This window comes from Orcinus orca, chromosome 6 (genome assembly GCF_937001465.1).
Source record: "Orcinus orca chromosome 6, mOrcOrc1.1, whole genome shotgun sequence".
NCBI classification, from domain to species: Eukaryota; Metazoa; Chordata; class Mammalia; order Artiodactyla; family Delphinidae; genus Orcinus; species Orcinus orca.
In genome coordinates, this window is record NC_064564.1 from 10926907 (window position 1) to 10939652 (window position 12746).

Here is a 12746-nt window from a genome sequence, read left to right on the forward strand (position 1 = left end):
CACTGTGTGGTGTTGGTCTGCTTTTTGGTGCCTCAGGTCCCTTAGGTTCTGTTCACTTTTCTTCAGTCTCTTTACTTTCTGTTCCTTATACTTGATCATTCCCTTTGTCCTTTCTTTAAGTTTGCTGATTCTTTCTTCTGCCTGCTCAAATCTGCATTTGAATTTCTCTAGTGAATTTTTAATTTCAGTTATTTTACTTTTCAGCTCCAGAATTTCCTTCTGACCTCTTTCCAGATTTTCTATCTCTTTACTGATATTTTCATTTTGATCATACATTGTTTTCTTGACTTTCTCCACATGTTCCTTTAGTTCTTTGAACATTTTTATGCAGCTGTTTTAAAGTCTTTGTCTAATATTTCTTCTATTGGATCTTTTTCAGGGACAGATTCTATCGACCTATTTTATTTCTTTGAATGGGCCATACTTCCCTGTTTCTTTGTATGCCTTGTGATATTTCTGGGTTGAAAACTGGACAGTTGAATCTAATAATGTGGTAACTCTGGAAATTATATTCTCTGCCTTCTCCCAGGGTTTGCTGTTTTTTGTCACTGTTTGTTTATTGTTTTTTTTTTTTTGATTCCATAGACTGTATCTCAGCTGAGCGTGTCTCAGGTGTAAACTTAAGGTATTCTTAGGTCTTTTCTGAGACTTTCCTTGGTCATGCCCAGTCACTTTCTAATTTTCCCCATATATGTAGTCATTTTTTAATAGTCTAGTCTTTAATATCTGACTACCAAAAGGGGAAAAAGAAAAATAAAGGGGGTTTAAAAAGGGCACTGTCCCTTAAATCTCCTGGCTGTCACTTCAGCCAGATGAGGAGGGACTTCTATTGGTGGGGGAGGGGCTACAACAATGGGCATTGCCTCTTTGTCTGCCCCTCTGTGATCAGAAGCAGTCACCAGTGACCAGAGCACAGATCACTGATGTCCTTTTTGCCCACCCAGGCTCCTGCAAGCTGTGCAAAGCTGCTCCAGGAACCATGCACAGCTGCCTGCCATGGGGTTGGGGATGGGTAGCTGCTGCTGTGCTGAGAGCTGAAACTGGCCAAAATGAACAGTCCAAGTCTTCCCCTGGACATTGCAAGCCTTCAGTAAGCTGTCCAGAGTTCCATAATAGTTACATCAGACAGATTTCTGCCAGTGCAATTTTTGTCTGGGAGTGGGGGAGACGGATTCTTAGTGCTTCCTACTGCACCATCTTCCCAGAATCTGCCAAGAGTTTAAAAAACAGATTTCCTTTTTTTTTTTTAACAGCAGTTTTAGGCTCACAGCAAAACTGAGTGAAAGGTACAGAGATTTCCTATACATCCCCTGTCCCCATTATCAACAGAGAAATGCCTCTGGATTTTGTAAGTAAAATAAAATCATGTGTAAGAAAACATTTCTTTTTTTTTTTTTTTTTTTTTTGCGGTATGCGGGCCTCTCACTGTTGTGGCCTTTCCCGTTGCGGAGCACAGGCTACGGACGCGCAGGCTCAGTGGCCATGGCTCACGGGCTTAGCTGCTCCGCGGCATGTGGGATCTTCCCGGACCGGGGCACGAACCCATGTCCCCTGCATCGGCAGACGGACTCTCAACCACTGTACCACCAGGGAAGCCCAAGAAAACATTTCTTGAGAAAAGGCCAAGTCTGGCCCTTTTAGGACCAAAGCTCGTGCACCAGGGATTCCTCAGTACCTATGAGGGAGAAGCCTTCATGGTTCCTTCTGGGTGTACACGTGAAGTGCAGGAGTAACAGTAATGCTGCCACCCAAAGTCATGTGTTTTCTGTCAGTGGCCCCAACATTTTCCTACTTATCCAGGAGTTGTCTTTCATAATGACTTATCCTACTTGAAGCCTCTTTATTTAAACAGTTGCCAAGTTCTAGAGATTCTGTTGCTGTAACATCTCACCCATTGCTATGCTCACTCCCACTCTTCTATTTCTTTTTCTTTCCTTTGGCCACGCCATGCGGCATGTGGGATCTTAGTTCCCTGACCAGGGATTGAACCCGTGCCCCCTGCATCGGGAGTGCGGAGTCCTAACCACTGGACCACCAGGGAAGTCCCCACTCTTCTATTTCAGACCCGTGTATGTGGATTCTTTTCTGTCATAAGAGTCTCCCAAACAATTCTCCCCTGTGCCAAACACTCCCATCACGTGGCAACTAGATGTATCATCGTAGAGCACAGCTCCAATTACCTCATGCTTCTGCTCAAAAACAGAGAAGCTCCCCTATTCCAAAATCAAAGCCTAGAAACTGTCTGGGGCAGTCCCCAGTTTCCTGGGGTCCTTTCCCAAAGCCTGAGGTCCTAGGACTAGAGTGAGCATTTTGTTTCTGGGTGCTGTTTCCTCAAAGTGGTGCTTTCTGAGCAACTACCAGATGCAGGAGTTCTGCTTTATAACAGTCTATAAGAAGAAAATAGTAACTTTCTAGACTCTCCAACCTTCACCCCAGAAAAGCCTTTGTCCTTTTCCATTAAGTTGTTTTCTCGCGCCACCTGGTGTTAGGACTAAGCAGCAGTGGCTCTAGAGAAAAAGGAAGAACCCACTATAAATGTTTTATCCCAAACTGAGGATCTTTAGCACCAGAAAGGAACCTTAGAGATCATTTAGACAGATGCCTTGTTTTATAGATCAGTAATTTATCCAGGATTTAGAGCAAGAACTGAATCCACATTTCAGCCCCAGGCTCCTCAATTTTCCAACACATCCCCCCGACACCCTCCTACCTCAGCCCCCATACCTTCTTAAGCCTCGAAAGGAATTGGGCCAGAGTGATGATGCCACCTTTGGAGGAAGGCAACAAAAGGATATTAACTTTTATTGATCCCTTATTATAAGTCAGTTACTGTACTGAGTACATTTATAATATCTCATTTATTCTTCACAGGTAGCCTGTTCTTATTCCTGTTTCACCGACGGACAAGGTAAGGTTCAGAGAGATTGAGTGACTCATTACAGTTACGTTGTATTATTTGTTCACAATTATTCACTCCCTCCTTGCCCTTGCCATACTTCTGTGTCTGGGCCACGTATACACTCACTCTCCTGCCCTCACTGACTTTGGGCTCGGCCACTTCGACTTTCTTTGGTCAATGGAACGTGAATGAACTTGATCGGTACCCCATGAGAGCAAAAGTTTTAAGTTCCGTGCTGCGATTAGATGCACTTCAGCCCTGACCTCCTCTGTGGGGATACCATAACTGAGACGGTAGCCGTCCCTCCAGCCCTGCCCCTGGAATAGGACACATGTGGAGCAGGGCCAAGCCTGTCAGTCACAACTGACCCACAGTTAGCCTGCAGCCCATGTGAAACACGAGCAAAAAATAAATATTTGTCCTTTAAGCCAGCTTTTTTGGCACCAGGGACCAGTTTCGTGGAAGAAAATTTTTCCATAGACCCAGGGCGGGGGTTGGTTTCAGGATGATTCAAGCCCATTACATTTATTGTGCACTTTATTTCTATTATTATTACATTGTACTATATAATGAAATAATTATACATCTCACCATAATGCAGAATCAGTGGGAGCCCTGAGCTTGTTTTCACTTGCCACTCACTGATAGGGTTTTGTTTTGTTTTTTTTTTAACTGATAGGCTTTTGATGTGCGTGTGCAAGCAATTGACTTATTATGGTCTCCGTGCGGTCAAACCTCTCTGCTAATGATAATCTGTATTTGCAGCCGCTCCCCAGCGCTAGCATCACTGTCTCAGCTCCCCCTCAGATCATCAGGCATTAAAGTCTCATAAGGAGGGTGCAACCTAGATCCTCCGCATGTGCAGTTCACAGTAGGGTTTGCTCTCCTGTGAGAATCTAATGCTGCTGATCTGTCAGGAGGCGGAGCTCAGGTGGCAATGCGAGCTTTGCTCGCTCTCCTGCCGCTCACCTCCTGTGCGCCCGGTTCCTAACAGGCCGCCGACCAGTACCTGTCGGTGGTCCCGGGGTTGGGGACCCCTGCTTTAAACCAATGAGAATTAGGGGTTGTTTGTTGCTGCAGCAAAGCTGACCCATACAGGATTGAACACAAGTCTGACTGACTCCAGAATCTCTCTGGAAACTGAAAAAGAACCCTGCTCCCAGGGTGATGTCTAATTTAACGAATTTAAGAACCTATGTGTTAGGTCTTAAGTTGCTAAGGTTCTCGCCTCCTTGGAGTCTTTGCTTAATTCTACCCTTGCACTGACACTTCTCTTGAGGGTCCAATTTAACTCTGAAACCTGCTTCTCCAGCTCCACCTCCTCAGTGCTTTTGATTCCCTTTACTTTGATTTACTTTTTCTTCTTTTTAAAAGCCGTTATTACCTTCCAAAATACAGTTAACTTATTTATAATGCATACAGTTTAAATGCTGCCCAGCTGAATGTTAGGAGGGAAGGGGTTTTTTTTGTTTTGTTTATTGTCATTGTCCTTCCTTAAACAGTGCCTGGCACGTAGTAGGTGCTAAAAAGTATCTGTTAAATGAATGAATGAAAATAGGAGGACACTTCCAAAATCATGGTAGCTGTTGTGTTTTACTAGCTTGGCCAGTAGAGGTCATAGATGAGTTCTTTAAATATCTCGGACCTGCAACTACTTTTATGTGTGTTTTGTGTCAGGGTCTGTCCACTGTGGATGCCTTGGGGATTAGTGTGGGTTGCCACGTGGCAATGATCAATCTGATGGTGGCATTTGGCATAAAAACTGCTGAAAGTGAAAAATTGATGATGTCTCAGATTGGTTTTTCCTCCATCTATGACCTAGTCTTGGGAGCCGAGGAAAAAAAAAATGGCAAATAGGATGCAAGATGGCGCAGAAAGTGTCGGCTTTAAGGTTGTGTCTATTTATATAAGTTGCTTGTAAATAAAAGTTAAATTCAAACACTCAGAGAGGATAGTAAATGCTTATTGGCAACTGCAAAGCTATTTGCCTAGATTAACAATGGAACCTTCCAAAAGTGTCTGTGTATGTGTGTTTACAGATACAGCCTACTAATACTGGAACACTTCACTGACCTTTTCCTCTCCTCTATTACAACAAAAAATGGAATCACAAGCCATGATTCTGCCTGCAGGTGGTTTATTCTCCCTGGTTCAATAGCTCATGCTAAACTCCACAGTGTGTAACTGCACGGGGGGTAGATTTAAAGGGATGATGAGACTGGATTGGAAGCAAATCATTTTCTTCAGGTTGCATATGATTGATGAGTTCAAGGATAAAAATTTAAGAAGGAAGGAGGTCTAATTTTGTTGCTTGCCTCTCACACACCAGGCACTGAGCTAAATACTTTTACAGGTCATCTCATTCACTGTGCCTGAAGTGAACAGTGTCAAAGATAGCACCTAGCACTTAGTGAAAGCTCAAAAATTACTGAATAAATGAGTGAGGGAGTCGATGACCATTAGGAAAACGGTCTGTTTCTTTGTTTTGGGGGGTTGTTCCAGGGGGTCGATTTATTTCCTCTGTAGAGCTAAATCCAGTTGAAACGCAGAATGTGGGTACATTTGTGTTTGGTGTTTATTCATATCACGTGTCCACTTACTGGGCACTGAAAAAGGATGCCTAGAAGGTGGTTCCTGTCACGAGACACTGAAAGGTAGGCGTGGATGGCGAGCTTTGGGGAACGGGCGTCAATTTTGGTCCTGCTGTGAAGCTGACCTTTCCTTTAGAGTCTATGCGATGAAAATTGTGATCACGTAACTTCTACTGATTCTACTTGACACATGTCACGAGACAAATGTGAGATGCCCTATTTGAAAGGTTTTGTGGTGAATCAATGGGAAAGGTAGCCAATAGTGGGAGTTTAATGAAAGTATTTTGTGATGGCCCTTGGGGAGGGCCTGGGACTAAGTCACAAACTCCGTCCTGCAGCACATGTTGCTCTGGCTTTGTCTCCATCAGTGGATGAACAAAACAGGACAGTAATGCCAATATCATGTACCACCTATACCTCTTCGGCCTCTATGGTTGGGGTGGATTGCCAGACTGAAGAACTTCATTATGTTTGAATATCAGAGATGATGGTTTTCTTGAGCTCTGTGTTGGTAAACAGCCAGATAACATAGTTTTATTCTATTATGAGGCTTGTAGCCAGATAAATGCAAGGGTAGATTCTCCTATGTGATGATATGAAAGAGAATTCGCCAACTACTCAAGAATACTTCTAGTGTGGGGCATCAGGCAGGGCAGGGGGACACAGAGCCACAGGAAGAGTTCCCCCCAAGAGTTTACGGAGGTGCATCCTCACTCCAACAGAAGTGAAATAGGACTTTTTCCTCTCCCCTCTCTTTTCCTCCTCTCCCTTGCTTAGAGCTTTCTTCGACTGTTAGGCATGTGATACATTCATCGCAAGCATAAGCGGTACACAGAATGTAGAGATGCCAAGTGTGCGTGAACAAATTAGAGGTTCTTAGTCAAATCAAAACGAACATATACTTGATAATGGCTTTGGCTGAAATGTATTTTTACATTTTGTAGCGTGTTCCCATTTGCCTGTGGTTAGCAAAGATTAAGCTTGCCAAACTTTAATGCGGTATAAATGCCATGTTCAAGGCAAAACAAGTGCACTGTTACAGGATCTGGCAAATCTAAAGCATTATCAACAGCTGTGGTTTTCAAATACTTTGTGAGACTGGAAAAATAAAGCACATGTGTGTTTAGAGTGGGCATTTACGCTCCCATTAATTTTTAAAAATATAATTTGCGGTTACTGGTAGTTTCACATGGTTTTCTAGTTACAGTCAAGTTCTGATTATATGTGATAATGGCCAGAAGGCAGAAATTGATTGAGTCCCTCATTAATTAATTAATTAAGGATTCATTGAGAGAAATCTCTGTTCATGGACATATACTTGGTGCTAATTGTATCGAATCACTTCCCACCCCTCCCCATCCATACTTTTGCCAGAATTGCCATGAGTATAAGTGTTCATTTGAATTTCATCCCATTCCATTTATCACCATCAAAGGACACATCTTTAGAAATAAAAAGGTCAAAAGGAAGGAGAATTGTCGTAGGGATAAGGGAGGAAAACAGCAATTCTAAATTGTTAAACAGTTGACTTCTATATAGGAGGGTTCTGTATTATGGTTCAAAGTATCTGATGTTGAAAACTATTTGAAAAGTGACAAGAAAATTGACATTTTGCTTTACCTAATGACTCGAATTGATAAGGTTTCATCATAAATATCACCGTATATGACACAGATCATTATCAATATCTTGGCTTTTCATTTTCTATTTTGAAAGTTAAATCCACTTATCACAATTACAACTCTGTACAATCAATTAAAAATTACCTGTCAGAGATTATCTGAAGTCCAGATTATCTGTGTAGGGTCAGAATTTATCCTGTTCTATAAAGAGCAGGCTCAAAGGATCACATTTCACCTTTGTGCCGGTGTTGGTTTTAGCTACCTTCAAGAAGCCCTGAGTGATCATGGTTTACTTCACAAAAAATTAAGGGGAAACTACCATGAACCTCATGACATTAGGTTGGTTGGAAAGAAAATATCATCTGAGTTATTAAAGTACTAATTGTGTACTTTAAAGTTGATTTCATTAATTTTAACTATTTTAATAATATACTTGATAGTCACAAACTTGATTTACTCAACATTGTTGCCTGGTAAAAGTCCTATGAAGATGTAATACAAAGATAAGACTTGATCCAGAATTTGCAAATCTAAGTTCCTATATGGTCTAGATGTCCAAATCATCATTTTCTTGGAGATCGGTAATTCAGTTGAACCCATGCATACTTTTTTAATTGAAATGAAATAAAGTTCCCAAGAAGAGTTGCTTAACCGTTTCAGTTCCCTGATCAATTTAGCACATTAACTTGTATAGTTGATGAAAAAAATTTTGCTGAAAAAGTTAAATTTTAGGCAATCTGGGGAAATTATATAAATTTGAAATTTAATTCAAATTATTAACAAGAAAACCTTATATTCGTTTTCCCCTTTAATGTGAATAAATGCTTTCACATAGTGTAATTCTCTTTATTTCTCTTTTGGTAATATTTTCCTTATAATATTCTGCTGTGGCTATAATCACGCTGATGGGAACTTCACACACAATTAGTTCAAATTAGGGGAGGCTTTAGGGTAAATTGAGCAGATCACCAAAACTTTAGGAATCGGAGGACACCATGAACGGCTTATTTAGCTGTGCTTGGTGGTGTTTCATACTGTAATCATTTAGCTGTTTGGTTGTATGTCTCATTTCTTAACAAGATAAAAATTGTATCTTTTTCTCAGGAAGGCAAAACAGTGATATAAAGAGTTTACAGGGTAACACTTCACTCTACTACAAATAGGTATCTCCATTTTGTGTCAACATGTATCTGAAAAATGACAAATATTCTTAGCTGCTTCTTCTACTAACCCACAGTCGCCTCCTTAAGTAACGTAAACTTGGGATATGTCAGGAGATCAGGATGTACACGATGGGCACAGAGCGCCCTAAAGAGCAGCTGGTATTGAACCAGGCTTCTGGACCATCATACCCAAGGTCATTTTCTATACACACTGAGCCTAAGAAATGTGTGCAGCTCCTCACTTTGATTTCACAAAGCAGACAAGCTGCTGTAGAAATTGTCAGTCATCATCTGTTTCTGCCCATTTTCCACATTCCTGTGCCAGTCATCAGAAAGAAAATTACATATACACTTTATGACTCCTGAACTGACAAAAATTTGCTGCTCTTGAAATACTTGCATGGTTCTGTAACAATGACTAAACCCAGAAGTAGAAGTATATTTTAAAGAAAAAAAAAAAGCAGTTATCAGTGAGTTGCCAATTTCATGACCACCACTTTGACTTAACTTTTTTGGTCCTGGGGCATTCTTTCCATTTTCCAAAACATTTCTCATTACTCATTAGGAGGGTTTAGCCAGAAACTCAGAAGGCATAAGCTGTTCAAAAAGATCACAGTATGTTTTTCTTGAGTTTCATTCAGCAGCAAGGAATTTTCTGGTTGTTTTAATTGGTAGCTGGCTTCCCAGTAGTTTTCCAATGCAGTCATACTACTTCACTCCACTTAATTTAAAAGACATCCATTTCTGTGTCTCTCACACATCTACTGAATCTCTCCTACTTCCCTTAATGAGTAAGTATGGTGGCCACTGTGTCTCCAGACCTTAGTCCTTTGTGTTATTAGCTCTCTGTGCTCTTTCATTCCATTGGCCCAAGACCGATGAGATGCGCAAAAAGGCTAGATTTGCGGCATTCATTCCTTAAACCAACAGGTCTCACCAATCTTTTTTTTTTTTAATTTTATTTGGTAATATAATGTAGCTTCTTTTTTTTAACATCTTTATTGGAGTATAATTGCTTTACAATGATGTGTTAGTTTTTGCTTTACAACAAAATGAATCAGTTATATATATATATATATTCCCATATCTCTTCCCTCTTGCGTCTCCCTCCCTCCCACCCTCCCTATCCCATCCCTCCAGGTGATCACAAAGCACCGAGCTAATCTCCCTGTGCTATGCGGCTGCTTCCCACTAGCTATCTACCTTACGTTTGATAGTGTATATATGTTCATGCCTCTCTCTCGCTTTGTCACAGCTTACCCTTCCCCCTCCCCATATCCTCAAGTCCATTCTCTAGTAGGTCTGTGTCTTTATTCCTATCTTACCCCTGGGCTCTTCATGACATTGTTTTTTCTTAAATTCCATATATATGTGTTAGCATACAGTATTTGTCTCTCTCTTTCTGACTTACTTCACTCTGTATGACAGACTCTATAGGTCTATCCACCTCATTACAAATAGCTCAATTTCGTTTCTTTTTATGGCTGACTAATATTCCATTGTATATATGTGCCACATCTTCTTTATCCATTCATCCGATGATGGACACTTAGGTTGTTTCCATCTCCGGGCTATTGTAAATAGAGCTGCAATGAACATTTTGGTACATAACTCTTTGAATTATGGTTTTCTCAGCGTATATGCCCAGTAGTGGGATTGCTGGGTCATATGGTAGTTCTATTTATAGTTTTTTAAGGAACCTCCATACTGTTCTCCACAGTGGCTGTATCAATTTACATTCCCACCAACAGTACAAGAGGGTTCCCTTTTCTCCACACCCTCTCCAGCATTTATTGTTTCTAGATTTTTTGATGATGGCCATTCTGACTGGTGTGAGATGATACCGCATTGTAGTTTTGATTTGCATTTCTCTAATGATTAATGATGTTGAGCGTTCTTTCATGTGTTTGTTGGCAGTCTGTATATCTTCTTTGGAGAAATGTCTATTTAGGTCTTCTGCCCATTTTTGGAATGGGTTGTTTGTTTTTTTCTTATTGAGCTGCATGAGCTGTTTATATATTTTGCAGATTAATCTTTTGTCAGTTGCTTCATTTGCAAATACTTTCTCCCATTCTGAGGGTTGTCTTTTGGTCTTTTTATGGTTTCCTTAGCTGTGCAAAAGCTCTGAAGTTTCATTAGGTCCCATTTGTTTATTTTTGTTTTTATTTCCATTTCTCTAGGAGGTGGGTCAAAAAGGATCTTGCTGTGATTTATGTCATAGAGTGTCCTGCCTATGTTTTCCTCTAAGAGTTTGATAGTTTCTGGCCTTACATTTAGGTCTTTAATCCATTTTGAGCTTTTTTTTGTGTATGGTGTCAGGGAGTGATCTAATTTCATACTTTTGCATGTAGCTGTCCAGTTTTCCCAGCACCACTTATTGAAGAGGCTGTCCTTTCTCCACTGTACATTCCTGCCTCCTTTATCAAAGATAAGGTGACCATATGTGCGTGGGTTTATCTCTGGGCTTTCTATCCTGTTCCATTGATCTATCTTTCTGTTTTTGTGCCAGTACCATACTGTCTTGATTACTGTAGCTTTGTAGTATAGTCTGAAGTCAGGGAGCCTGATTCCTCCAGCTCCGGTTTTCGTTCTCAAGATTGCTTTGGCTATTCGGGGTCTTTTGTGTTTCCATACAAATTGTGAAATTTTTTGTTCTAGTTCTGTGAAAAATGCCAGTGGTAGTTTGATAGGGATTACATTGAATCTGTAGATTGCTTTGGGTAGTAGAGTCATTTTCACAATGTTGATTCTTCCAATCCAAGAACTTGGTATATCTCTCCATCTATTTGTATCATCTTTAATTTCTTTCATCAGTGTCTTATAATTTTCTGCATACAGGTCTTTTGTCTCCTTAGGTTTATTCCTAGATATTTTATCTTTTTGTTGCAATGGTAAATGGGAATGTTTTCTTGATTTCACTTTCAGATTTTTCATCATTAGTGCATAGGAATGCCAGAGATTTCTGTGCATTAATTTTGTATCCTGCTACTTTACCAAATTCATTGATTAGCTCTAGTAGTTTTCTGGTAGCATCTTTAGGATTCTCTATGTATAGTATCATGTCATCTGCAAACAGTGACAGCTTTACTTCTTCTTTTCCGATTTGGATTCCTTTTCTTCTCTGATCGCTGTGGCTAAAACTTCCAAAACTATGTTGAATAAGAGTGGTGAGAGTGGGCAACCTTGTCTTGTTCCTGATCTTAGTGGAAATGCTTTCAGGTTTTCACCATTGAGGACGATGTTGGCTGTGGGTTTGTCATATATGGCCTTTATTATATTGAGGAAAGTTCCCTCTTTGCCTACTTTCTGCAGGATTTTTATCATAAATGGGTGTTGAATTTCGTCAGAAGCTTTCTCTGCATCTATTGAGTTGATCATATGGTTTTTCTCCTTCAGTTTGTTAATATGGTGTATCACGTTGATTGATTTGCATATATTGAGGAATCCTTGCATTCCTGAAATAAACCCCACTTGATCATGGTGTATGATCCGTTTAATGTGCTGTTGGATTCTGTTTGCTAGTATTTTGTTGAGGATTTTTGCATCTATGTTCGTCAGTGATATTGGCCTGTAGTTTTCTTTCTTTGTGACATCCTTGTCTGGTTTTGGTATCAGGGTGATGGTGGCCTCGTAGAATGAGTTTGAGAATGTCCCTCCCTCTGCTATATTTTGGAAGAGTTTGAGAAGGATACGTGTTAGCTCTTCTCTAAATGTTTGATAGAATTCTCCTGTGAAGCCATCTGGTCCTGGGCTTTTGTCTGTTGGAAGATTTTTAATCACAGTTTCAATTTCAGTGCTTGTGATTGGCCTGTTCATATTTTCTATTTCTTCTTGATTCAGTCTTGGCAGGTTGTGCATTTCTAAGAATTTTTCCATTTCTTCCAGGTTGTCCATTTTATTGGCATATAGTTGCTTGTAGTAATCTCTCATGATCTTTTTTATTTCTGCAGTGTCAGTTGTTACTTCTCCTTTTTCATTTCTAATTCTATTGATTTGAGTCTTTTCCCTTTTTTTCTTGATGAGTCTGGCTAATGGTTTATCAATTTTGTGTACCTTCTCAGAAAACCAGCATTTAGTTTTATAGATCTTTGCTATCGTTTCCTTCATTTCTTTTTCATTTATTTCTGATCTGATTTCTTTTCTTCTGCTAACTTTGGGGGTTTTTTGTTCTTCTTTCTCTAATAGCTTTAGGTGCAAGGTTAGGTTGTTTATTCGAGATGTTTCCTGTTTCTTCTTAGGGTAGGATTGTATTGCTATAAACTTCCCTCTTAGAACTGCTTTTGCTTCATCCCATAGATTTTGGATTGTCGTGTCTCCATTGTCATTTGTTTCTAGGTATTTTTTAATTTCTTCTTTGTTTTCTTCAGTGATCACTTCATTATTAAGTAGTGTATTGTTTAGCCTCCATGTGTTTGTATTTTTTACAGATCTTTTCCTGTAATTGATATCTAATCTCATAGCGTTGTGGTCA

The 12746-nt window shown here is 40.0% G+C and overlaps 1 long non-coding RNA gene across 2 annotated transcripts in view; it reads left to right on the forward strand.

Moving 5' to 3' along the window:
- The window catches only part of LOC117196154 (uncharacterized), a 108675-nt gene that overhangs the window by 60859 nt on the left and 35070 nt on the right, over positions 1-12746 (forward strand). For both annotated transcript variants that reach the window (XR_007478050.1, XR_007478051.1), the window contains one exon: positions 2872-2908. This is a non-coding gene — a long non-coding RNA (uncharacterized LOC117196154). The remainder of the gene's footprint in view (positions 1-2871; positions 2909-12746) is intronic.